The sequence below is a fragment of the Choloepus didactylus genome, chromosome 3 (assembly GCF_015220235.1).
Source record: "Choloepus didactylus isolate mChoDid1 chromosome 3, mChoDid1.pri, whole genome shotgun sequence".
NCBI classification, from domain to species: Eukaryota; Metazoa; Chordata; class Mammalia; order Pilosa; family Megalonychidae; genus Choloepus; species Choloepus didactylus.
The window spans coordinates 5,186,650-5,209,079 of NC_051309.1; the positions used below are offsets into that span (position 1 = coordinate 5,186,650).

The 22,430-nt window shown below is 46.6% G+C and overlaps 1 protein-coding gene across 3 annotated transcripts in view; it reads left to right on the forward strand.

The window, feature by feature from the left end:
* AFAP1 (actin filament associated protein 1) overlaps positions 1-22,430 on the forward strand; it is a 191,569-nt gene that overhangs the window by 41,784 nt on the left and 127,355 nt on the right. The window contains exon 1 of one of the 3 annotated variants that reach the window (XM_037829328.1): positions 21,730-21,760. The exons of the other annotated variants lie outside the window; for them this stretch is intronic. The gene's annotated coding sequence lies outside the window, so the exon portion shown is untranslated. Of the gene's footprint in view, positions 1-21,729; positions 21,761-22,430 lie in introns of those variants that run through there. 3 annotated transcript variants of the gene reach the window in all.

A 22,430-nucleotide genomic window follows, 5' to 3' on the forward strand; every position in this document is an offset into this window, starting at 1 on the left:
TCCCCACTAATACGTCTGCCCCACAAGATTGCATCAAAGAATATGGCTTTTTCTGGGGGACATAATACATTCAAACGAGCACAGGACCCTATAGCCTTTTTCCAAGAATAAGTAAATATGCACATATTTTAATAAAATAAATATTAAATCATCTCCTTTTGTGGTCTCATTTTTTTTCAAATGAGGTATTTTAACAAATATCACTGAGCATTTTTCCATGCCATTAAATAGTCTGTCAAAAAATGTTATTTACAATGGCTCTATGAACATGTAAAGTATATTTACTTGTTTGTTTGTGAATTTTTGTCTGTTTGTAGAGTTCAGCGTGCCTTCCTCATTATTGACTTAGGATAGGTGTTTAGTTTCCTTGGCTGCTCGAGCAAATACTGTGCAATGGTTTGGCTTAAACAATGGGAATTTATTTGCTCACAGTTTTGAAGCTAAGAGAAAGTCCAAATCAAGGCATCATCAGGGCAATGCTTTCTCCCTGAAGATTACGGCGTTGTGGGGCCGGCTGCTGGCGACCCTGGGCCCTGGGCTCCTCCATCACGTGGTGATACACATGGCGGCTCCTCCTGGCCTCTCCATTCTCTTAGGGTTCTGTTGGATTTCTGCGTCTTGCTTCTATGCCTTTCTTTCTCTTATAAAGGACCCCCAGTAATAGGATTAGGACCCATCCTATTTGACTTGTGCTGTACCTCAACTGAAGTGAGCTCACCAGAGGTCCTATTTGCAATGGGTTCACACCCACAGGAGCAGACTAAGTTAGGAGCATGTTTTCCTGGGTCCATAGCTCCAAACCACCACAATAGGGTTTCCTTGGGGTGAGGTGATCAGCGACGTGGTCATAGCTTGGTCTTGGCACAGAGGTTAAATCTTCCAGCGAGGAAAGTTGTTCTGTTCACGAGGGCAGTTGTCTCATGAATCTTCTGATACTGGGTATTATCATTTTAAAAGCATTTATCCATTTGGTAAGTAATCAGTGGCCTCTCATTTTAAGTTGCATTTTTAAATATTAGTGAGGTTGAATGACATGTCCTGTGTTTGTTGACTTTTTGCTTTCTTTGTGACTTACCCATTCATGACATTTGGATTGAGAATATGGGAGTTCTTTCATCTTTTGCCCAGCTAGTCCGTGGTTGTTATTATAGCCCGTGACTGTGGTCTCGGAGGGAAGGAGCTGGTGTAGCTCTGTCTCCACGTCCCCCACGGACCTCTCCGGGCCTCGTGTCTGTGAAAAGAGCTCAAGAAGTGGGCTTTAGGGTTCACGAAAAGCGTTAACATCTTTTGCCTGTGGAGGAGGTCCACCCTTAAAGAAAAGGGCACTGATCTATGCTCTGGAATCAGAATTAACTATGGAAAAACCCTGGGAATCCTGTGGAAGATAATGACAGTGGTTACCTCTGTGAGGGGAGTGGAGGTGAGAAGGTGGCCATCTATATATTTATTGCTTGATATAATATGATAAAATCTCCACAAGGATGTATTTCTATATTTCTTGTGAAGTTAAAAAAAGACTAATAACGTGACAACCGTCACAGGTGAACTGATCGCACTTAGTTGTGAAGGTGGCACAGGAGATGGCGGTGGGGACAAAGGGGAGGCAGGAGATTGTGCCGAGGGTGCCATCCTCGTAGAGTCGTGTGTACCCGGCAGTTGGGTTCTCTGGAAGCCGAGGTTCCTGCCTGCCCTGTGAAGGGGGTTGGTGGAGCAGGAGGGGCAGGGGAAGCCAACTGCGGTGCAGCTCGTTGAAGCCTCAGCCGCCTGTGCTCCGGGCTCGGGGTGCCCTTCGGAGGCCCCCGTCGGGAACCCGGCCTTGCTTAGTGTCAGGGTCTCGATCGCCCTGGGGAGGTGTTAGCCTCTGCGGCCGAGACGGACCCCAGCCTGCCCGGCCCCACGGCCCACAGCTGTGCAGCAAGCCCCTCCTCGAAGACGGCCCTGGGTGGGCAGCTGCGCCCACCACACTTGCCAGTTGCTTCCCGTTGCTGGCCGGGACCTAAGGGTAGACTCGTGCAGCCGAACACGTGGTGGGGTGCAGAAGGGCCCCCCGCGGCAGGGCGTGTGTGTGTAACAACCCAGTTGTTTTTACTTTGTTGCATTTCAACATTTTAGAGGAAGAAGAGAGCTCATGGGTTGTTATGGTTTAGTGTACCAGCGTCACTGGACTTGCTCATTGTGTTGGAAAGAACTCGAATCCAGTTCCGTGTAAATAGGGTGATGGAAAGCCTGCCTCGGGCATCGAGAGCCTGGCTGTGGCCTGGGCTCCCGTGTTAGCTGTGGCGTCTTGTGCAGGTGACTTGGCTCCTTCGTCCTCAGTTCCCTCATCTGTGAAATGGGAGCAGCAGGCCTTCTAATGTGCAGGACTGCTGTGAGGATACGAGACATGCAACAAACATGAGAATGCCTTGAGCAAAATGTATGGATCCAAAGAACAAAGTATGGGTCCTGCTGAATGTTGAAGCGGACGAGGTGCCTGGCGGGACCCACCCCACAGCCCAGGTTTCTGCCTGGCTCTGGCCAGCTGCCATTTCAGGCCGCCATCGCGGCAGCGATCCAGGGGACAGCTTGCCTTGATTTGCATTTGCGGGTGTTGGTGCTATTTATAAACAATCACGAAAAGACACGGAAGCCTGTTGTGACAAGCTAGCACATGCGGGAAAACATGGAAAAATCTGTCAGCGCCGTTTGCCCATGTCCAGCACAGATCATCCAATTAAACAAACACATTTGCCCTTATTTGAAGTTTTCTCTTTACAAAAAAGAAAAGGCATTTGACCATTGTCCAGATGGCCAGATGGCTTATAGATTGTCTTCTGTGAAGTGCATGCAGACGGCTGTCAGACGTGAAACCCGGGGCCATCTTAAAACATCACCGTTATTTTGATGTCCCCCAGCTCCCTCCCCCTGATTTTTTTAGCCGTTTATGAGGGGAGAAGAATCAAGGAGTGGAAAGGATTAACACAAAGCTTTTTGTTACAGTTACTCAATCTCCTCCTTCCTTCTGGTACCAGATTCCATTTCATTACGTCAGTCTCCCCTCCCCTTTCCTTTTTAAATGTCTCTAGCATTTATCACTCTTTTACATATTTATGTTTTGGTTGTCTGTTTCTACCCAGAAAAGTGTATGTTTCTGGGAGGTAGAGTTTATTGTCTCTTGTTTCATAGTAGGACCTGGCAGCCAGGTGCTTGGTGAATAGTTGTTGAATGAATGAATGAATGGATGAATCCAAAGAAACTTCTTCCTTCCGTCACCTCATGAAAACTGCTTTGGAAACCGTGGTATGAACTGCAGAGAGGACTGCAGTTGTAGAAGTTCCCTCCTCCGATACGTACCTGGCCTTGAGTAGAAATGACACGTGGCCCCTTTAGCACGGTAGCCAAGGACCACAGCTTTCCACCAGGTGTGTGGTGCTGGCCCTTCTGTTTACGTGAAGGGCTGTCACGGCCCGGAATCATGGGCCTTTAGGTCCATTGTACAGATGGAAAATTCAAGTCCAAGGCACAGAAGGTGATCGGCTCCAAGGCCCCCAGTTAGAGCTGGGCCCGTGTCCGTGTTGCCACCCCAGACCCCTGTAGCCTCTCACTGCCCGCCTTCTTGACAGCCAAACCCGCCTGCCCTGACTCTGGTAACAGTGAGGGAGAAAGATTCCTCCAGTGTCACAGTGTGGAGAAGAAACTGAGTGGCTTAGATTAATGTCAATGAGGTTTGTACCTAGAGAAAATGAAAATTTGATGATGCTTTTAAATTTCTGCTTTTCTTGTGGATTTGATAAAACAAAGAAGATAATAGCAGGACTTTGGGAACAGCATTATGATATAAAGGGGAAAACTCAGACGAGAGTATTACAATTTCTAGGTTATTTTGCATCCAAAATTTAGCAGCTTAGGCTCCCGTCTAAGGCACAGTTGAAATCCAATTTGAAGCCATTGTGTAGTCAGTAATTATCCATAATTTTAGAAAGACAGATGCAGCACCAACTCTATTCTCCCATAACGGTCTCATTAATTATAAATGTGAATGAGAGGAGAAACAGATGGCGAGATGGGGCAAGGATTTCAGTGTTTGGTCCCTGAGAGCTTTCACTTCCTTCCTGACATGGGGCCTGGAGACCGAGAAGTCTCCAGAGAGCTGATTAGCCGTCCCCCAGCCAGCTGGGTTCCTTTCCACACTGCTGGGTTTGGAAGGATTGCTCCTGGTAGTCAGTAAATGTGCACTGTGGATTGTTTTAAAGTTTATTTGTCCCAAAACTCTGAAGCAGAGCTATCAAAAGGTCATTGTATTTCAAATCTGGACCAGATTTTTTATTTTCAATTACTTAAGCAATTTAAGGTCTTCTTTGATGGCTGGTTGTGCGAATGAGAGGTGCATACCTCTGCAAAATCTGTGGGATTTTCTTTACATAAGGATGTGCATCCTAGGATGCAAGTGGATTTGCTAAATGATTATCTGAGCTCCAGACAAATGCATTTCTTAAAGAGATCAGGAGTATTTAGGAAAGCAGCAGGGGGTCTTGCAGAGCTGTTCCCTCGCGATCTGCTGCAGCCTCCTGCCCTTTCCTTCCTAAAATCCCAGGTGATGGCCGGCCCTGCTTGAGGTGTGCTTGCATCCAGGGAGCCCTCCTGGCCTTTCGGGAACTGGCCAGCTCTAGCTGGCACGGGCTTCTTCCTGGCTGGGTGCTCGTCTTCTTCCCTGTCTGCCTCGACCTTTCACCTCTAGTCTAGTGGCCACAGTTTTCCGGAGCTGGGTGGGACTGCGGAGAGCTGCTGCCGCGGCATCAGTGGTCCCAGTGGAGGCTGACCCCGTGGGCGGCCGCGTCCTGGCAGTGGCAAGCACTGAAAGGAGATGGTCGCACAGCGTGGGCGGTGGACCCGATGGTGGTGCAGGTGTCTTCAGGTGCTCCAGGTATTCCAGCCATGGGTGCAAAGCCTCGGAAGACGAGGTGATGGCCGTGGTTGATGTCGGCAGGAAGTCTGGGACTCGGTGTGGGATGATAATGGAGTGAGAAAGTTGCGCTCTCACGGGTACTGCTTGCTTTACTAAATGAACACTTCGTCCACCTCCTTCTCAGGCCCACACAGAGATGTGATGTGGTGACCCCTGACCTGCCATCCCTGTTTGTGAGGAGGCCTGTGATCCTCCTCCTTCAACACCAGAATTTACTCTCACTGCATAGACAAGAGTTTCACTTGCTGTATCAGTCAGGGTCCTCCAGGGAAACAGAACTCTGATAGTTATGTTCATGTGTCAACTTGGCCAGGTGATGGTGCCCAGGTGTCTGGTTGAGCAAGCGCTGGCCTAAGCATTACTTCAAGGACATTTGTGGCTGGTTAATAAACCAGAAGCTGGTTTATTAAATCATCAGTCAATTGGTGACAACTGTGACTGATTACATTCAACGAAGCGCCAGTCTTCTGCAAGAGAATGCAATCAGCTGGATTTAATCCAATCAGTAGAAGACTTCTAGGCGAGACAGAGGACCTTCACTTCTTCAGTTGACCAGCAAAGCATTTCCTGAGGAGTTCATCGAAGTTGCCCGTTTGTTTACTGAGTAGTTCATCGAACATCTTCATTGGAGTTGCCAGTTTGCTTCCTGCCCTACGGAATTTGGACTCATGCATTCCCACAGTTACATGAGTCACTTTTATAAAATCTTATATTTATAGGTATCTCTTGTTGATTCTGTTTCCTTAGAGAACCCTAACTAATATAAGAGCCAACAGGAGATAGCTGTAAATAGTATGAGATTTTATAAAAGTGTCTCACGTAGCTGTGGGGATGCATGTGTCCAAATTCTATAGGGCAGGCTGCAAGCTGGGAACCCCGATGAAGGTGTTTGATGAATTCCTCAGGAGAGGCTGGCTGGCTGAAGTAGAGATGGAAATTCCCTCTTCTGACTGCTGAAGCCATCGCTTCTCCTTGTAATGCCTTCAACCGATTGTATGAAACATCTCTCATTGCTGAAGAGCCTTCCCTTATTGATTGTAGCTGTCATCAGCCATAGATACAATCAGCGTCCTGGCGATTTAAGCCCATGAGATGTCCTCGCTGTAACAGGCCGGTGCTCACCTGACCGGACACCTGGGCACCACCACCTGGCCAGGTTGACACAGGAGCCAGCCACTGCCCCTCCCAGGTGGGAGGTGAGTGCTAATGTCTGGGCTGGAAGCACGGAGCCGTGGCGTTGGAGGAGACAGAGGACCTGCTCCAAAGCTGTTTTTTTTGATGAGCACGGGAACAGATAAGCCGCGTGGCTTTGCGTCTGACCCCGACACTGATACACCGTGTCATTTAACAGAGCAGTTTCTTGATCTGTTTGTCTCAACTGTAAGTCACACTTCCTCCGATTCCTGTGTAAATTTATCCCCCCATGCATTCTTCTGTTGAGGCGAGTATTGCATTGTTGCCATGTAACTGGGCTCCAAAGTGGCTACGTTTATACATTTCTGGGGTTTTAGCTGTACAGGTAAACGTTCTTTGGCTTACAGTTTCTTGTTGGTTGTGAGATGGTCTTTCCGAAGCAGATTCTGGGTGGTGCAGTTACGTTGATCTGTGTTTGAAGGCCAGGCTGGTTGGAACCTACTTAGTGTGAACTGTGTGTGTATATGGGGCGACTCGACTGTCATTTGCCTGCCCCACGGGCAGAGGTGAAGTCGGGTCCAGGGAGGGGACCTGCCCCTCTGTCCTGCCACTCACCAGCATGTTCCGCTTGTGCTGGTCCCCAGCTGCTGCCCGTTCCTGGCCTCACTTGGGTCTCATCTCAGCTCACCAGGCTGCCCTGACAGATACCATGTGCGGGCTGGCTTTCCGACAGGGATTGATCGTCCCAGGGTTTTGGAGGTGAGGCTTTCTCCTGTGGTCTCCGGCTTATGGCCATCCTTCCTTCTCTCTCCAGCGTCTGCTCCTCTGGTTTCCGGTGCCTTCTGGCTCCCACAACTGACCACATGCACGTTTCCTCTGCTGGTAAGGACCCCAGTTCCCTGGGTGATGCCCGCCTGGCTCTATTTAGCCTCATCTACATAGGGTCTTTGAAGACCGTGTTCATGAATGAGCCCACACCTTGATTAGTGACAGTGTCCTCAGGATCCTGCTACACAGTGCAGACGGAGACCTGAATGTGGCTTGAGGGACAGGATTCAGTCCCCAGTGGATCCCCTTTGTTATTTATCTTAACATGTAATTTCAAACTGTAAGAGAGATTGCCCAGTTTAGCACAGAGACACATAGAAAGGACAATTTTCTGAGAAAACTGGAAAGCGATGTTTCCGGCGTCTTGCCGTTTGCTTCATTCTCTGACAGGCAGCCTGGAAAGTGTTCTGAATGTGTGGCCGTATTCTCGCTCAGTTTTTTTTTTCTTGCATAGTTACAGAGTTTTAGATAATTGTAATTGTTGAGAATGTCAGTCTTGCACAATCTGATAAGTCAGGACCTCTTCAGTGTTATTTGATAGACAGCTGTACTTCTAGCCACATTTGTAAGTTGGATGTTCTGCAGGGTTAGAGGTTTTTGCTGTGGCTCAGACTTGAGGGATGTATAGAACTTGGATACAGTTTAAACCGTGAAGAACCACAACGCATCCAGGTGCTTTTTGCCGTGTTGTTGATTAAGCGCTGATCTGCGCCCTAGTCAGGTTGCCCTGTGAGGCCCGCAGCCCCTTCCCGTAGCGCCCGCAGCCCCCCAGGAGCTGCTCTGACCACTGCCACCGGGCAGGGGAGACAGGCCAGCTGAGGCTTATTGGGTTTATATACCGCCGATAGTCATGAGACCTTCCCACAGGGAGCCTCTTACTGTGCTTAGCGGGATAAGGAATGTGTTGACTTCTGCCCTTTTTGGGGAAAAACAGTTTGTAAGCCTATCCTTGCTTCCAATGAGAAAAAATAAATCACTGACGTATCGATGCATTCTGTGTTGCTGAGTCTTGGCTCCAACTACCCTTCATTGCATCATTCATTCAGCCCCTGTACCCTCATCATTCATTCAGCCTGTTTCTTGAGCAGCTGTGTGGGTCTGTGCTAACAGGTGCTCGGTCAGGTTCTGGGGCTCACCCTTAGGAAACAAATAAATGCATGGAACTGTTCAAGTTTCCTGAGGGCTGAAACGGGGGTGCCCACGAGTTGTGAGACTTTGCGCTCTGTCACCTCGTGCGGGAGGTTGCCTGTCCTGGCAGCTTGCTGCCACACCCCTGCTCTCCTCTGTCAGACTTCTCGCCACACTCCTGTGAAACCTGCCCGCTGTCTCTCCTTCCCCGTAAACTGAGGACTCTGTGAAGACAGGCTGTGGGTTATGTGTCCAGTTCTTCTTTTACAGAGCAGGTGTAGGTTTGCAGAAGAATCATGCAGAAAGTACAGAGTCCTCATCCCCCCCCACACACAGTTTTCCTTATTACTAGCATTTTGCGTTGGTGTGGCACCTTTGTCACAATCGATGAACCAATATTATAACTACACAATTAACTGTGGTCTGTAGTTTCCATTAGGGCTGTCTCTGTGTCGTACAGTTCTGTGGTTTCTTTTTATTCCGATAACATCTACGCCACATAAAATTTCCCATTTTAACTGATTTCAAGTGTGCACTCCAGTGGTGTTAACCACATTCACAGTGTTGTGCTCCCACCACCACCATCCATCACCAGAACTTCTCCATCGCCCCAGACGGAAACTGCACCAAGCCTTTACTCCCCAGTCCCCACCGCGGCCCCTGGCAACCTGCCTTCTAATTTCTGACTATGAATTTGCATATTCTTATTTCATATCGGTAAGATCTTATAATATTTGCCCTTTTGTGTCTGGCTCGTATCACTCGACACCCAATTCTTTTTTACATTTCCACTGTCAAGCACAGGAAGACAAAACATACGTGAGGGCTGTTTCCTTGCATCTTGCAGAAATAGAAGTGCCTCAGGGAAGGGGCCTGAGCCAGGCAGACGAGGACAGGACCAGCTCACAGAGGGCGATGGGTTTTGGTTTTCTAAAACTCTTTATTTTGAAATAATGAAGACTTACAGAGAGTTGCAGAAACAGTACAAAGAATTCCTGTGTACCCTTCAGCCAGCTCCCCCAGACATTTTCCCATCTCTGTTCTCTTTCTCTCTCAGTATATGCATTTTTTTCCTAAAATGCTTGATCATGGAGACTAGATGGTGGGGTGGGGGGAGAGGCAGAAGGAAAGAGGCGAGTCTTCTCGTGGGGTCCTCCTGGTGCTCGGTGATGTGGCTGGGCAGGCTGCCTGGTGGCAGGGGTCACACTCGGGGTGTGCTGTGGAGGGAGAGGCTCTCAAGTTTGCCGTGGGGCTGGGTGGTACAAGGGGGGGAAGAGTTTTCCAGCATGACTTAGAGCATTTTGTCCTGAGCAACAGAAGAATAGCGATGTAGAGATGCTGTGTGCTGGCTGGGAAGTCTGGGGGAGCAGTGGGCTTTGGGGGACTGTGGAGGGAGGTGTGGGGGTGGGAGACGGATGGGGCGAGGGGAGGGGCCTCATCAGAAGTTGCCTTGGGGCATGCTCGATTTGAGGTGCCTGTTAGCCATTCAAGTGGAGATGACAAGAAGTGTTGGAGTAAAAAATAAAAGAAAGAAATCAAGACCCTGAAAAACTTGCCAATGCAGACAGAATTAGCTGATTTTATTTTCATGCAGCACAGATACGCTGCCTGCGGGCAGGCGGCTGACAAGAGGCTGGGTTTTCAGCCCTTCTGATACGGAAGTGCTCCTTTCCTCGGCTTCGGTAAGCAGCCAGCAGGCCTTCAGTTTGCATCAGTAGTTGCACCGCACCTGCTCTGATGTCCGGCTTCTCCAAATCCTTCACTGCTTCCTTCAATGTCTTGTTTTCCTGTTTGTCACACCTGCTGGGGCTGCCTCGGACAGACCCCTAGGAGGGTCCCTCATGCCCTCAGCCTTCCCCGGTGAGGTTGGGGTCTGCTCAGGCTCCCACGGAGGCAGTGGCGTTGCAGGGAGAGGTTCTCATGTGGACGGTATTTAAGATGGTGGCATTGGCGAAGTGGCCACAGACAAAGCAAGTCCGTGGTCCAGACAGGGGCACCTGCATATTTGGGGCGTGGAAGGAGACAGGACCGGCCGAGGAGAAGAGTGACGTAGGCAGCGAAGCAAAGGACAGCGGGGCCCAGAAACCGAGTGGGGGAACCTTCTAGGAACACGGGTGAGGCCTGTTCCCCAAGGCGCGGCTGGGCTGAGTGAGACAAGGAGACCTGCCCATTGGATTTGGTGACGAGCGGGTCATCGAGCCGTTTCTGAAGTGGGGAAAGATGGATGGAAGCTGTAGGGAAAGTAGGAGAGAAGGTGTTGAAAGTGAGGACAGACCACTGCTTGGAGCACCTGTTTTTATTAGGCAGGTTTATTTTAGATGGTTCATCAGGATACAGTTAAGTACTATTTAACTTATGTTGTAACTTCTGTATCCTTATCACGGAGAAAGATGAACTGCCCATGTGCTTTGGAAGTATTGTGTCCCCCCCAAACACCATTATCTTTGGTGCAGTCTTGTGGGGGCAGATGTATTAGTGTTGATTGGGTTGGAATCTTTGGATTAAATTATTTCCATGGAGGTGTGGCCGCGCCCATTCAGCATGGGTCTTGATTAGTTTACGGAAGTCCTTTAAAAACGCTGGAACAGGCCCAGAGGCTTGCTGGCTTAGCTTGTAGTTGCGGACCGCTGATGTTGGCTGACACTTAGACATTTTGTAGAAAGCCATTTTGAAACACAGTGTGGGAGCAAGCAGACGCCAGGCACGTGCCTTCCCAGCTGACAGAGGTTTTCCGGATGCCAATGGCCTTTCCCCAGTGAAGGTATACTTATGTTTATGCCTTGGTTTGGACACTTTTATGGCCTTAGGACTGTAAATTTGTAACCATAATAAGCTAATCCACTTGCTGGTATTTTGCATTCCAACAGCATTAGCAAACTGGAACACCGCCTTTTGCTGGAAAACTAAATGTGTATTAGAGATTTCTTTTAAGGGTGGGTTCCCTGTGTATTGAGCATTACAAATAAAATTTTCTCTGCAGAAATTGGGCCCTTTGGATTAACTGTAGAAAAAATACTTCTCAGAAGGACACAGGCTTTCATGTATAAAGATTGAAGCAATACAAGGGTGGTATGGGGAGAAAACACATCTATTGCAAGTCATGGACTATAGTTAACGGTAATATCTTAATATTCTTTCATCAACAGTAACAAATGTAGCACAGCAAAGTCAGGGATCAATGATGGGGGCGGGGTAAGGGGTGTGAGATGTTTTGGGTGTTCTTTTTTATTTTTATTTTTTTATTTTTATTTTATTTTATTTTGGAGTAATGGAAATATTCTAAACTTAATTTGGTGTTGTATGCACAACCATGTGATGATACCGTGAGCCACTGATTGTATACTCTGGATGGATTGTATACTCTGGATGGATTGTATGGTATGTGAATATATCTTGATAAAACCGCATTAAAAAAGAGTAAAGCGAGAGAGTGGTGGTTTTGCTTTATCGAAGCACAGGCTGGTTGAGCTGGCAGTTGCTGAAACTGCTGCTGTTTTTGGGAGGGAGCTGGGGCTGGATGGGAACACATCGGGTCTCCCTGAGAGTTTGTTTCCTTATCTAGAAAATGGTAACATCTAATCTGGGTGGGTGTGGAGGCAGAAATATGCCATCATTTGAAGGGTTTTAATGACTTGTGTGGAAAAGGGGTCCTTCTTATGAATGAAACCGACGAGGGGCCTGGGTTCGATTTGTCTGGGGGAGTAACAGCTGCAGGTTCTTGAGCAGCTACTGTGTGCTACGTTCTGTATTAGGGAATTTACATCGTCTCTTTAGTCCTTGTAACCACTCGCTGAGGTAGAGAGAATTCTTTTCCATTTTTTATGGGTAATAACTATACTGACAATGATAAGGATACTACTAGTCCAGTTTATTGGGAACTTTGTACGTGCTAAGGATTGTGCCAGGTTCTTCACACACAAGAAAGAATAAAGAACTATCTGCTGTCCTCAAGGCCACACATCCAGAAAGTAAAGGAGCAGAATTTTAGCCCTGTCCCCTTTAATACTAGCTTCTGTGTCCATTCGCCGTGTCCATTCGAACGGGAAGTCTACATCCTGTTTTAATTGCATCCGAGGCTCACCCACTCTGCGTGCGGCAGCTCCAAACCCTGGAAGGCGAGTGCGGGAGACCGACTCTGTCGTCTTGACTTGGCTTCTGTGCACACATGGGCATCTGCTGCCCCTGGCCCTCCCCCAGCACACACACGCATGGGAGCAGACACCATCTGCTGGGAGAGCTGGGGCGAGCCAGCCTGCCCACCACCCCTGGGGGGCTGCCCGCCAGCCTTCGGCTGACCCCTGCTCGCCCCTGCATCTGGAGCCTCGGTTCTGCACCCGCTGCTGTCAGGGGCCCTCAAGGCTGTTGCTCTTTTGCTGTCAGAAGAGACGGGGATGCCAGGGGAGCCCCGGGGCCTGGGCCCGTTCTTGACAGCCAGTGATGGGCGTCTGTACAGGCTCCTTCACAGGCACTCACATTCTCCACGCCGCCAGTGAACCCGATTTACTGAGGGAGCTGAAACAGTTCTGGAGGTCTGTGGGCTCCACACAGTCTCAGCATTACTGGCAGGAAAACAACCCACATGTCTGCGGGGACTGGGCCCTTTGTTTCTCACCAGGGTCCCTGGTCTTCAGCCTTTACCGGGCTGGCCTTAAAATACCGTCCTTTTTCCTCTGAATTTATACCGTTCTAAGTGCTTCTACCATCTTAGGATTGCATGCTTTGTCTTGAATGCCAGGTTTTCCTTTTGAACTTTATTTCCCTAACTATGTGGATCAGGGGTCTGCCAAGTTTTTCTGTAAAGGGCCGATCGTGACTATTTTAGGCTTTAGGTCTCTGTTGCAGTGACTCAACTCTGCTCTTGTACCATGAAAGCAAATGAACGGCTTGGCTGGGCCAGTAATTTGGCCCCCCAACTCCGGTATAGTTAAGCCTATGCGCAGGTTGAGCCCGAGCTGTTACCCAGTCATTTTAGAGAGGGTTTTGAACCTGACAGTTTGGGGAATATTTCCCAGATGCCAAGAGTACCTCTGGGGGCCCCTCTCTTGATTGCTGCGCTGGTTATCTGTTGAAGGCCTGCAGTGCTCACTGAGCCTGTGGGTGGGAGGGGATGTGATATCGGCAGCATTTTTGTTCTTTCTTTAGCCTGCGTCATTGCTAGCCCCTGGCTACATTCTGGAACACCCCTTCCTTGGTTGATCCAACTCACTGTGGCTTAGGGCCTTGCTTCTCCAAGTCCCGTCTGAGGACCAGCAGCCCTGGCGTCACCTGGGAGCTTGTTAGGGGCACAATTCCAGGTCCCACCCAGACCTGCTGGATCAGAATCTGCCTTTTAACAACCCCCCAGATGAGGTACAGCTACATGAAAATTTGAGAAGCCGTGGTTTAGAGTTTTCCATTTGGGAGGACAGAAAGAAAGCATTTTTGAAATCCTTTATCTTCAGCTTTTTGTATGGAAGTTACAATAATCCAACTTTAAAGCTATGAAGACAGTTTTATGTCTTCTCGGATATCTTACAAGTCAGAATTGAATGCTTTTTCCCTCATGCAAAGGGGATGTTATTGTGCACTAATGTGGAATGGTTTCAGAAGTTCTGAAGTAGTGAAAAAAAACTAGAACGAGCCTGGTGATATCCGCCACCTCCGTGCCTGGGCCGAGGCTTTGATCTGTCAGTGCCTTGGCGTTCGTATATAAAGTGAGATATTTGGGGCAGATAATATTTAAATCTCTTATTTATTGAGTCTTCTCATTTCATCTGCTTCAGGCTGTCTGCTTTGATCCCTCCCAACCCCCTGCCATTTCCGGGGGACGTGTTCATTCATTCCCCTTTCCCACTTTTGGCTGATGGACGACGGTTTCAGCACAGCTGGCTGGGGCCAAGGGAGCAGCTGAAACTTGCAACTGTGGAAAATGCTAGAATGCAGAAGAGACACCCTTTCTGAGTTTGCTTTTGTTCTGAAATGGTTTGGGGGAGTTTTAGGTGCTCAGGGTTTGTTCAGGGGGGACTAAGTCTAAAAACCTCAGAAGTTCCTACTCCCAGCATCTGGGCATCTGCTGCCTCCGTTTTATCTAACAAAATTATCGTTTCAGATTTCCTAATTAAGTTGGGCTTTTTATTGAAATAAAATAATGGCTGGAGAGATACATGTAATCGAGCTGGAGGAGTGAAAAGATGGAGCTTACTAGGAAACGCGTTCTCCCGCTATCAAAGCCATGGCGCCGTCCAGCTGGCAGCACTGGATGGTTCTGGAACTCCCCTTTCTCTTGTCCCCCTTCTCCCCTTCCTCCCTGTCTCCTCGGGAGTGCAGAGATCTGTGAGCAGCTTTCCCAGTCTGGAATCTCGTCCTGCTCTCTCCAGCACAGAACCTGCTGCCCCGTTCCCCGGGGAAGTCCTGTCACTGCAACGTGGGCAGAGCCCATGGCTGGTGACCGAGCAGCTGGTGGCTGAGTGTGGCTGGCAGGGTCCTGTTTGTCCCTTGCTGAAGAGGCCGCGAGGTTTTTCCAGGTGGTTCTCCCTTATTTAGAGACGTGCCGGAGCCTCCTCCTAGAATTAGCTCCTCTGACATGGAAAGAGAACAGCCTTGGCAGCCAGACTTGCATGTTCGTCCTTTCTGTGCCATTAACCAGATTTAGGTCCTTGGAAGTCACTTGTCCTCACTGGGCTCTCCTGTGTCTGCATTTACACAACTGTAGGATTCGATACGATACTCTCTAAGGTTTCCGCCAATGTCAGCAGCCTTTGTCATCGAGAGAATCCACACATGAGACCTGTCAGCGGAGAGGGTGATTCTCAGCCCCTCACTTCGCTTGTGCAGGATTCGTGGCCACAGGATAAGGGATGGGGGTCTGCAGCTGAGACCCCAGGCAGCATTTCCTCCCTGGCATCTGCCCCACTGCTCCCCTTTCTGCTTTTCAACGCTGCCGGGGACCCCGAGGCTGCGCCGGCCTCCCCTTCTCATGGAGGGGGACTTGTGGGGTCCGTGGGATGTCTCCAGTAGCAGGAAGCCTGCTCTGAGCAGACCCTGGGAGCTGCTTCGGGCCTCAGTGGGATCTTTTTTAGCTTTGGACTAAGACAGCTGCACCTCTCACCCTTCTACACTCCATTTGCCGCACCCCAAAATGAGAATAAGGCCTTTTTAAAAAAATAAAGTTTGAGTCTTCCCCTCCTTTCCCTTTTGTTTGTTTTGGTTCCTTCCCTTTAATTAGGAGAAGAACCCATTTGTGAGTGTCCAGATCTGACCCAGCATGATGGCTACAAAGAGAAAGTTCAGTGAAGCTTTCTGTGACTTTATAAAAAACAGAACTAACTCAATATTTTAAGCTGGTCTGATTCTCTTGGTTCCTGTCTGTGGCTGATGTATGAAAATCTTTGCTTAAAGGTCTATTCACCTAGGTCTAGCATTATCAGATAAAGTATGCAAAGGGTTCCTTCCCTGTTTAATCTGACCTCACCTTGGCTAGTTAGGTTTTCTTTTCCGCCTCTTAATTCTTTGTCTGCAGTGTACATCTCTCGAGTGCACAGAATCCCAGCCCAGGGGGACAGAGACAACCAAACCTCTATCAAGTTAATTCAAAGGTTTTAGCTGCTGAAGCTGGAAGAACACGTCCCTGCCCCAGGTCCCCTCGTATCCTTTGCTGTCAGTCTTGCCCTTCGCACGTGGACCAGGAGAAGCGGCCTGCTGTCCGTCACGGCAGAGCGGTTTGTCCGTTCTGGAATGTGCTTTGCAGCGGTGGCTCTGGCAGTGGGGCCAGCACCTGACCTCGGCGGGCACGTGGACCAACACTGGAGGCAGGTGAGCCGGCTGGGAGGCAAGACGGCACGGGGCCGGAACCAGGGCCTTCGCGTTTCTGCGTGTGCTGTGAATGGGGGATTTCAGAAAGGTCTAGACGGCGGCTATTCACAGTCACCTGAGCAGCCTCTCACCTTGCCCCCTGCTACATGATCGCACACTGAACTCCGAGAAGCAAATGGTAATTATTTGTACCATTGTAACTAAATCTAAAAGTAGTTTATATGGATACATTCTCATGAAATCGAACACTTTCCCCTGTCAGTTATCCTTATGGTTGCATTTTTCCTCATGCAAATTTCCCCCTATAGAATGTTCTTTCTGAAAGAGTCCTAAGACCTAAAACAAAACAAAACAAAATTAAAAAAAACAAAAAAAAACAAACAGCTTCTTCCATTACAATTGATGTACAATAAACTTCACACTTGAGTATGTGGTTTGATGTTTTGATATATGTACACACTTATTAAACCATCAGCTCCAGTAGGATAATGAACACGTCCATGCACCCCACAGTCTCCTCCTGCCCCTTGGGGATCCCCCCTCCCCCTGCGTTCTCTGTCCTCGCCTGCCTTCTCTTGTCCCCAGGCAGCCATGGATCTGTTTTCTGTCACTGTAGATTTGTTTGCATTTTTTAGAATTTTATACAAACAGAATCATTCGATCTGCCATCCTTTTTGTCTGGCTTCTTTTGCTCGGCCTGATGATTTTGAGGCTTATCCATGTTGTTGCATGTATCAGTATTCATTCCTGTTTATTGCCGAGTTGTATTTCATTGCATGCAGAGGCCACTGTTCGTTTATCCATTCACTTGGTGATAAACAGTTGGATTGTATCCAGTTTTTGACTTTTACCAAGAAAGCTGCGATGAACATTCATGATCAAGTCTGTGTGGATATATCCTTTCAGGCCCCCTTCCTTTTTTTCAAATTATCCCTCCTAGGGAGCCTTATTTTATATATATATTTCTAATCCCTTCCCCTTTCATGAAATTCTAATACCACAGATATATAGTAAATTTGTTTGTGTAACGTGTGTATATATAGCTACATATATGCATACGTATATACACACACACCCACACACGTATTTCTCTTTATACGTAAAAGCAGTAAGTTTTTTTTGCCCCCATTCTCCAAGAGCCAATTTTTACCCTTCCTGGGGAGATACTGTCCTTGTGAATTCAAGGATAAATACCTAGGAGTGGAATAACTGCATCCTGTCATCATTGTATGCTTGAGATTTTAAGAAACTGCCAAACTATCTGACAAAGTGGTTTTATCAGTTTACATTCCACTGCAGAGAATGAGAGTCCATTTCTTCCCATCCTGCCAGTCTTAAAGTTGGCAGCTCAGGGGTCTACTGGGTTAGCCCCTTTTGGATTTAATGGGCATTTCTCTAGTGGCAAATCATGATGAACTTCTTTGCCTGTACTTATTTGCCATTTGTACATCTGTTTTGGTGAAGTGTTCAAATCTTTTGGCTGTTTTCTTATTGGACTATTTGTTTATTATTGATTTGCATGAGTTTTGAGTTTTCTTTTTCTAAATGTATTCTGCATACAAGTCATTAGTTGGATATATGTTGTTTTACAAATATTTCCTTCCAGTCTATGGCTTGCCATTTCAATTTTGTATCAGTGTCTTTTGAAGAGCAAAAGTTTTCAATTTTGATGAAGTCCAATTTTTTGAGGTTTTCTTTCATAGTTTTGCTTTTTGTGTCCTCTTTAAAAAATCTTTGCCAAACTCAAAGTCAATACAATTTTTCTCCTACTTTGTTTCTAGAAGTTTTGTACTTTTAGCTTTTGCATTTAGGTCTGTGATACAATTCAAATTAATTTTTGTATTTGGTGTGAGGTAAGGCTGAGTTTCTCTTCTCTTCTCTGATATGGCCATTCAGTTGTTCCAGCACCATTATTTGGAAAGATGATCTATCTTTTCCCCATTGAATTGTTTTGGCACTTCTGTTGAAGATCAGTTGACGATACACGTGGGTTTATTTCATGGGTTGGCAAACCCATGTAAGGAAAAAAAGTAGGCCACTGTCTCTTAGTCTATCCCTGGACTCCTTGCTTCAGCCAATACCACACTGTCTTGATTATTGTAGTCTTACAATATGTTTTGAAAGCAGATGATGTAAATGTTTTTTCCCCAAAGTTTTGGTTACCCCAAGTCCTTTGCATTTTCACATAAACTTTTGAATCTGCTTATCAATGTCTCAAAAGGATCTGCTAGGATTGATTGGACTTATGTTAAATCTGTACATCATTCTCTTAACAATACTCATTTTTTGATCCATGAACATGGTATATCTCTCCATTTATTTAGGTATTCTTTAATTTGTCTCAGCAATATTTTTTAGTTCTCAATGAATAGGACTTGCTCTTGATTTGCAGTATTTATCCTGAAGCAGTTCATATTTTTGATGCAATCATAAATGGTATTTTTAAAATTCAGTTTCTGATTGTTCACCGCAAGATAGTTCTAAGAGCTTTTTAAATATAAATGGTCATGGCATCTGTGAAAAAGGACAGTTTTGCTTCTTCCTGTCCAATATGAATGCCTTCATCTTTTTCTTGCCTTAGTATACTAACTAGAACCTACAGCACAATGTAGAGTGGAAGTAATGAGAGCAGACATCCTTGCGTTATTCTCAATCCTAAGGTGAAAGCGTTCAGCCTTTTTCTTTTCCCATTAAACATGATGAAAGGGTAGAGACCTTTAGGTTTATTGCAGATGCCCTGTATTGAGTTGGAGACATTTCCCTTGTATTTCTCATTTGCTGATGAGTTTGTTTTTCCAATCATGAGTCAAAGGCCTTTTCTGCCTCCTTGAGATGGCCACGATGGCTTTTCACTGATAGTCTGCTAACCTGACGAGCTATATTTATCAATCTTCTAATGTGAAACCAGCCTTGCATACCTGGGGGGAACTCTGCGTGGCCGTAATGTATTATCCTTTTTAAATATTATTCAATTTAATTGGCTAAAAATTTTGTTAATTTCTGTGTCTGTGTTCATGAGGGGTATTCATCTATTTTGGTTCCTTGTAGTATCTTTTTTTCTGAGTAATGTTGGCCATTCTCTTTAATTTTCTGCAGGAGTTTGAATAGAATCAATAGTTTTTTTCTTCCTTAAGTGTTTGTTGGAAGTCACTAGAAGCCATCGGACATGGAGTTTTCCTTAATGTAGAAGCCATTCAGATTATCTATTTCTTCTTTTTTTTTAATTTTTAAATTAGCTTTATTTATCAAATAAAAAAAAAAACATTTCCAAACAAAACAAAGCAAAGCAATAGGAAAACAAATATCCTGAAAAACTTCATTCCTTCCAATATGCTCATACCATACCAAAGGAAAATTAATGAACCATAGTCACAGTGGAAGTTGGTTGCTGTTTATTATAGAGTAGGGAGAAGATGGAGGTTAAGAAAATTTGTAAAATAAAATGGACTTGGGTGCATTTGGGTGAATCATAATGTAACTGCTTTGTGTATAGCAAATAATTTGTTTTTCTAAAATGATCACAATTTCAGTTTTGAAAATCTGAGTTTTCATGTATCTGACTTAGCTAAAGCCAGATATTCCCCCAATTAATTGTTCTTTATGGGATGAAAACAAATAGTATCATGATTAAACAACTGTTTATAGTGCTGAGTCAAAGGAATGACAAAATGTTACTTTGTATCTAAGACAATACTGAAATCTGTTGCCCTATTGGCAAATTTTCTGTATGTTGCAAGTTTGCAGTGCTGCTAGCAGTGATCCTCAAAATAGACACATAAAAAATGATTTGAAGCCTCATAAATGCTGATTGCAAATGGTTACATAGCTTTGTTATTTTTGGTTCGATAGCTTTTGTTTTGAATACAGCTTGCAACACATTGTAGGTGGCGTTGCTCTAAGTTTTAAAATTTAACTTAACTGTTCTGTAAGAGTAAAAACTCAGACTTTGAAAATCAGACATACAAATTGTTAGCCAGATGCTTTTTCATAGCCTCCATCATAATTTTCTGTTTTTGTTTACTTGTGATTTGTTCGTCTCTCTAACTTGAATGTTTGCTTTCCTTATCACTGATATCCACACTTAGTATAGTGCCTGGTACATGGTAGGTGCCCAGACATTTGTGCAACGAGTTGTGTTTTTGTAGCAAACGTTTAAAATATCTTACAATGAATAGCATACAACAGGGACCCTTGTAAATTGTCAGATGCCAATAAAATGGCATAAATGGTGGGAAAAAATAGCATACATATGCATTTTCCTTTCCCGTCTTCCTTTTACTTTTCTCGTGACTGGACGTGGTCTTCCTACTCCAATCTCACGCTAAACCAGAAGTGTGCTTTCAAAGTGGAGATCCTTCGATGCCATTCTTTCTAAGAACCTCTTGCAGCCCTTCCTTTCATGGAATAATGGTTCTGTGAATCCAAGGGTTTATCTGCTGCTCTAGATTGTGCACCCTCGGATTTCGGGATTGTCTCTTACGCCTTGTTAAATTCTCAGCGAGGTCTTGAACATAGTAGGTGTTTAACCACTTGTCATTGGATTACGTCAAATTGGTATAAATGGAATGGAAATACTGTGCTCTCAATATCCTATTTAAAACTTTTGTTTGCTACCAGCTTGGTTTATATCATGCTGCTTGGCCAGTTAATCATCTTTTCCCATCAGCCTTCAGAATTGGGCTTCTGGAATCAAGAAATCTGGTTTCTATGGCATCGTCAGTTTACATCTATCACTAAGAATAGTGGAAAAAAAAACCCAAATACCCAAATCTAGGTTTTGCCTTATGCCTTCTATGAAACAGTGGAAGGGTATTTTCCATGAGGGCCTTAGTTGTCCATCCATGCATTAATCTGACTTCCAAGCACCATGACAATTTCCTGAAAGACCGTGTTTGGTAGATTTTTACACCATTTCCTCTGGGGGCTCCTTGCTGGCTCTGTGTAATTCAGAAATGATGGTTTTCAGGATTCAGAATAGACGTGTATGCACACACCCTTTTAGAAGGAAAGGCTTTCCCTCTGGGATATTGATAAGTCTTTTAAAAATTCAGCTTTCAGGGGCAGCGCTGTCCTCCTTGTCTTCAGACACTAGAGCGTGGTGAGTAAAGGCATCGTTTGCTTGCTCTTTTCAAATTCAAGTTAAGCTCACAGTAACCGAGCATCCCAGAAGCCAGAGGCTTTCATTTGCATCCGTCTTTTTGGGTCTTCACAGCTGTCCTGCATCTGTCCTGCATATGTACATGTTTTCCCCCGTGTTACGGATGAGGGACCGGGGCTCAAATAAGCTCAGTGACTTTACTCCGTGTCATCCCATCCGGTACATAGGGGACTGGGTTCAAATACTGCTCATCTGGATTTTTAAAGAAGTTTCAGTGGAGTCTGTCACCTAGGGAAACTTTCCAGTCAAACATCCTGCAAAGTAGCGTTCTGCTTTTTCTGAGATTTCTTCGTCTGACCTTTAAGCAGCCCCCTTAGCTGGTCTGCAGAAGCCTGTGGAAATATCCAGAAGGGTCTGCACGAGGAGTCTCCACTGTAACCCTATAAGGGAAAGTATGCAAGTGCCTGCTGGAATCTCAACCACTTTGCCTGCCTGCTGCACCAGTTCTGCACCACTTATGTCCACTCCCAGCCAGCCCCCTAAGTGCGGTGCCCCGGCCAGGTGATCACAAACTCACTTGAGAAAACAAACTTGTCAGAATCACTTCTCTCGCCTCTCTGGATGTGTGTGCTCCGGGAGGATGACAGGAGACATAGTTGCTAACTAGGAGAGGACGTTCCTGTGAGGTTTCCTCTGCAACTGTCTCTTCAGAACAGATCTCGGGAATTGTTTATTCATGGAGAGCTAGAATCAAACAAGTGGATTAATGCACCAAGCAGGGGGTGAGGGCTTCTGTGCTCCGGCTTCCACGCCAGGCATCGTGCCAGACACTCCAGGTACAGAGAGAAGGAAAACGTGGTCGCTGCCTCCACACTGCTGCCTGACAAGTGGGAGAGACAGACAAATACACCACGATGGCAGCGCACTCGAGGAAAGGGGTGATGTGGCTCTGGGTGGCTTCCGGTGGCGGTGATGTCCGAGCAGGGTCTGGAAGGAGGTCGTGGTTGTGGGTGTCGTATTTGGGCGAGACGGGGATGCATGGGGCTGAAGGTGCAGCAGGCAGAGCAGGCAGCAGTGCACACAGAGGTCCACGGACAAGAGCAGGTGGGAGGGACGCAGGGGACAGTGCTGTTCAGAGAAGCTGACGCAGGATGCACAAGGTGAGGAGTGGAGAGAGATGGCTCCAGGAAAATGAGTAGTTTAGTTCAGCCAAGGCCTTGACGTAAGGTCAGGAGATGTCACTGAAGAGAAGACTGTGAGGAGCCGTGGACGTTTCCTGAGAAGCAGGTTGACCTTGGGATGGGTCTGGGGCCAGCTGGGCTTCAGAAGCTGTTTCCTCATTGGAGCCTTAAAGCTAGTACGGTGTCCCCAGTTGGAGGACAGGACGGGGTCGATGAAGCCGGTTCTCCCTGTCCTGCACTTGTTTGAGAAAAGGGCTAACCACTGGCCCAGCCTCTGGCTCGAGTCTGCATAAAGAGCAGGTAACAGGCAGGCCAAGAACATCTC